A 5361-nucleotide genomic window follows, 5' to 3' on the forward strand; every position below is an offset into this window, starting at 1 on the left:
TCAGTCGAAGGCTATTTTAATATAAAATTGTTATCTGGCGATGGCTAGAAATGTCAAATTTGTTTTGAATTCAGAGAAGTATGTTTCATTTGATTTTGACCCCTGAAATATTTAATGGATTAGTGCAATTGTAAAACTGTTCAATCATGGCTTTAGTGGTTGTACATGAAAAAACATGTATTATTACACTAACATCAAATTCACAGCTCTCTGCTGAAAGCTGAAATTAAAAATAAATCCACCCTCCCTATCATAACACAAGATATCATTTGCACTAAGTGCTAACTACATGGTTATTAAAAATGCCATGACAGAGCTTTTTACTGGGTGCATGAATTCAGAGATTGCTCGACCACGATTCATTCAGAATTTGAATCATCCTAATTATAAATATTTATACGTGACATGCTTTCAGATTAAAAACAGGATAATTGAAACATGAAGAATCTTCACTGCTGCTACAGAGCTGAGGTCATTGTGCAGTCATGATCTTCTTCAATTTATTGCAAAACATTTAAGGTGAAAAATGCTGGTGATGGGCTTGAAAGTGGAGGAGTGAGATGCTTAGAGATAAAGATAGCTGTGTGTTCAAAGGAAAGAAACATAATATTTGTATTAATGACCTTGACTTGGAATTTCAGGAAGTAGCATTGGAGTAGGTAAGCATTAGATATATATGTAAATTGAAGTGGGTTCACTTTACATGGTCCCAAACTGCAGCGACATCCAATGAGCAAGGCACTAAGATAAAATTATAATTGTGATGATTTTATTCTTCACCTAGGCTGAACAAATAAATTTGCCAGACTTAGACTGAGTAGGAGGATAGTTTAATAGAATGCTTTCAGAACTATTTTCTGAATTGTTTTGCCCAGCAAGCAACCGGAGAAGAGACAATGTTGGAATTTGTCTTGAAAAGTTGAACATTTTATCAGTAATCACATAGTTAGGTATCCTCAGGAGAGAAATAATCTTAAGTGTAAGCACTGCCAATTATATAGGTATGAGAAGCAGATATTAAAAGATAGTTTGGGAATTGGACTAAAAGATATGGCAATAAATGTGTCTTAGACATTAGAATGTATACTCACTGACCTGTAAGAGTAGTAGAATATGTAGATAAGGCAATTAAAAATACATATAAGATGCTACATTTTATTAGGAAGGAATAGAATACAATAGCAAGGAGATTATGCTAGAATTGCTTACATCGTTTGTTAGACTACAGTTTAGAACATGTGTAGAACATACAGCATTATATCAAAGCACACACCCTTTAGCCCATGATGTTGTACCACAGTTTTAACCTACTCTAAGATCAATCTAACCCTTCCCTTCTATATAGACCTGCATTTTTCTATCATCCATGCGTCTCTAAGAATTTTCTTAAAGTTTCTAATGTATCCACTTCTACCGTTACCCCTGGCAGGATATTCCATACATCCACTACACTCTGCTTAAAGAACTTATCTCTGACATCCCCCTTATACTAATCACCATAAAATTATGCAATCCTGCATTAATCATTTCTGTTCTGGGAAAAAGGTCTCCGGTTGTCCACTCTGCCTATGCCTCTTATCATCTTCTACACTTCTTTCAGCTTGAATCTAATGTATAGCTCTGATCAGTAGAATACGCCACGGAGGCATAGCAGTTATCTCGATGCTATCAGGGCATTGGAGTTCCAAGTTCAGTCAAGGCCTCCTCTGTACAAAGTCTCTCTATGTCCTCCCCACAGAATGGGTGAGCTTTCTTCGGTTTCCTCCCACAGTCCAAAGATGAGCCAGGTTGGTTAATTGGTCATTGTGAATTGTTCTGTGATCAGGTTAGGGTTAAATCGGAGTTGTTGGGGGTTGCTGGGGCTGTGGGGCAGCATGGCTCCAAGGACCAAAGGGCCTACTCCACTCTGTATCTCTAAATAAAATAAAATGAAGGATACAGAACTGGACAATCTTTAGTTTTTAGTAAGGTTGTTGGTGCTGGAATGCTTTCTTTGGAACAAGAAACTCTGAGGAGATTTAATTGAGTTGTAAATGATGAGAGGCCTTTATAGAATACATGAAAAAGATCAATAATCCTTGATTTAGAGGTGAAAATCTAGAGAACACAGAAACAATAGAGGTAAATGGGGGGGGGGGGAAGAAATAACCAATATATGGTAAAAGTCTGGAATTCACTGCCCAACGGGGTGAGAGATACAGAGACCCTTGCCTCATTTAGAAACATAGAAACATAGAAAATAGGTGCAGGAGTAGGCCATTCGGCCCTTCGAGCCTGCACCGCCAATTATTATGATCATGGCTGATCATCCAACTCAGAACCCAGCCTTCCCTCCATACCCCGTGACCCCTGTAGCCACAAGGGCCATATCTAACTTCCTTTTAAACATAGCTAATGAACTGGCCTCAACAGTTTGCTGTGGCAGAGAATTCCACAGATTCACCACTCTCTGTGTGAAGAAGTTTTTCCTAACCTCGGTCCTAAAAGGCTTCCCCTCTATCCTCAAACTGTGACCCCTCGTTCTAGACCTCCCCAACATCGGGAACAATCTTCCCGCATCTAGCCTGTCCAATCCCTTTAGGATCTTATACGTTTCAATCAGATCCCCCCTCAATCTTCTAAATTCCAACGAGTACAAGCCCAGTTCATCCAGTCTTTCTTCATATGAAAGACCTGCCATCCCAGGAATCAATCTGGTGAACCTTCTTTGTACTCCCTCTATGGCAAGGATGTCTTTCCTCAGATTAGGGGACCAAAACTGCACACAATACTCCAGGTGTGGTCTCACCAAGGCCTTGTACAACTGCAGTAGTACCTCCCTGCTCCTGTACTCGAATCCTCTCGCTATAAATGCCAGCATACCGTTCGCCTTTTTCACCGCCTGCTGTACCTGCATGCCCACTTTCAATGACTGGTGTATAATGACACCCAGGTCTCGTTGCACCTCCCCTTTTCCTAATCGGCCACCATTCAGATAATAATCTGTTTTCCTATTTTTGCCACCAAAGTGGATAACTTCACATTTATCCACATTAAATTGCATCTGCCATGAGTTTGCCCACTCACCCAACCTATCCAAGTCACCCTGCATCCTCTTAGCATCCTCCTCACTGCTAACACTGCCACCCAGCTTCGTGTCATCCGCAAACTTGGAGATGCTGCATTTAATTCCCTCATCCAAGTCATTAATATATATTGTAAACAACTGGGGTCCCAGCACTGAGCCTTGCGGTACCCCACTAGTCACCGCCTGCCATTCTGAAAAGGTCCCGTTTATTCCCACTCTTTGCTTCCTGTCTGCTAACCAATTCTCCACCCACACCAATACCTTACCCCCAATACCATGTGCTTTAAGTTTGCACACTAATCTCCTGTGTGGGACCTTGTCAAAAGCCTTTTGAAAATCCAAATATACCACATCCACTGGTTCTCCCCTATCCACTCTACTAGTTACATCCTCAAAAAATTCTATGAGATTCGTCAGACATGATTTTCCTTTCACAAATCCATGCTGACTTTGTCCGATCATTTCACCGCTTTCCAAATGTGCTGTTATCACATCCTTGATAACTGACTCCAGCAGTTTCCCCACCACCGACGTTAGGCTAACCGGCCTATAATTCCCCGGTTTCTCTCTCCCTCCTTTTTTAAAAAGTGGGGTTACATTAGCCACCCTCCAATCCTCAGGAACTAGTCCAGAATCTAACGAGTTTTGAAAAATTATCACTAATGCATCCACTATTTCTTGGGCCACTTCCTTAAGCACTCTGGGATGCAGACCATCTGGCCCTGGGGATTTATCTGCCTTCAATCCCTTCAATTTACCTAACACCACTTCCCTACTAACATGTATTTCGCTCAGTTCCTCCATCTCACTGGACCCTCTGTCCCTTACTATTTCTGGAAGATTATTTATGTCCTCCTTAGTGAAGACAGAACCAAAGTAATTATTCAATTGGTCTGCCATGTCCTTGCTCCCCATAATCAATTCACCTGTTTCTGTTTGCAGGGGACCTACATTTGTCTTTATCAGTCTTTTCCTTTTTACATATCTATAAAAGCTTTTACAGTCCGTTTTTATGTTCTCTGCCAGTTTTCTCTCATAATCTTTTTTCCCCTTCCTAATTAAGCCCTTTGTCCTCCTCTGCTGAACTCTGAATTTCTCCCAGTCCTCAGGTGAGCCACTTTCTCTGGCTAATTTGTATGCTACTTCTTTGGAATTGATACTATCCCTAATTTCTCTTGTCAGCCACGGGTGCACTACCTTCCTTGATTTATTCTTTTGCCAAACTGGGATGAACAATTGTTGTAGTTCATCCATGCAACCTTTAAATGCCTGCCATTGCATATCCACCGTCAATCCTTGAAGTGTCATTTGCCAGTCTATCTTAGCTAATTCATGTCTCATACCTTCAAAGTTACCCCTCTTTAAGTTCAGAACCTTTGTTTCTGAATTAACTACGTCACTCTCCATGTTAATGAAGAATTCCACCATATTATGGTCACTCTTACCCAAGGGGCCTCTCACGACAAGATCGCTAATTAACCCTTCCTCATTGCTCAAAACCCAGTCCAGAATAGCCTGCTCTCTAGTCGGTTCCTCGACATGTTGGTTCAAAAAACCATCCCGCATACATTCCAAGAAATCCTCTTCCTCAGCACCTTTACCAATTTGGTTCACCCAGTCTACATGTAGATTGAAGTCACCCATTATAACTGCTGTTCCTTTATTGCACACATTTCTAATTTCCTGTTTAATACCATCTCCGACCTCACTACTACTGTTAGGTGGCCTGTACACAACTCCCAGCAGCGTCTTCTGCCCCTTAGTGTTACGCAGCTCTACCCATATCGATTCCACATCTTCCCGGCTTATGTCCTTCCTTTCTATTTAAGAGGTCTCTGGATGTGATACATGAGACCTTTAACCTGCAAGACCATAGATCAGGAGCAAGAAGGTGGAATGTGGCACTGGAATAGGTAACACTTCTTCAACTGGCAGGTCACCTCTTTTGCCATGCTATGTTAACCTTCTCTGTATCGTTCAAATTTTAGTATATATGCTGCTAAAGCTAGCACATCTTTTGTTGTATATTTATATGATTCATTAAACTCTGACAGGCAATGTACAAAATATTTCATAATTCCAACTGAACTACATTCCACTGATAAATAAATTACACGAGAAACAAGGTAGTCACTTTCTTAGGTTACATCCACGCTAGACTAGGTAATTTTGAAAACGCCGGTTTCACATAAAAACGATAGGCGTCCACACCAGGCGTTTTTCAAAATACCTCCGTCCACATTAGAATGGATATTTGGGTGCATCTCCTCCTACTGGGCATGTGCAGGACACAC

At 41.0% G+C, this 5361-nt stretch overlaps 1 non-coding gene across 1 annotated transcript; it reads right to left on the reverse strand.

Moving 5' to 3' along the window:
• Window positions 1-4972: 4972 nt before the first annotated feature.
• On the reverse strand, window positions 4973-5079 carry LOC134354427 (U6 spliceosomal RNA). Its single transcript, XR_010019787.1, has one exon. It is a non-coding gene; the product is annotated as a U6 spliceosomal RNA (small nuclear RNA).
• Window positions 5080-5361: the final 282 nt, after the last annotated feature.

Source organism: Mobula hypostoma, chromosome 11 (genome assembly GCF_963921235.1).
Source record: "Mobula hypostoma chromosome 11, sMobHyp1.1, whole genome shotgun sequence".
Lineage (NCBI taxonomy): Eukaryota > Metazoa > Chordata > Chondrichthyes > Myliobatiformes > Myliobatidae > Mobula > Mobula hypostoma.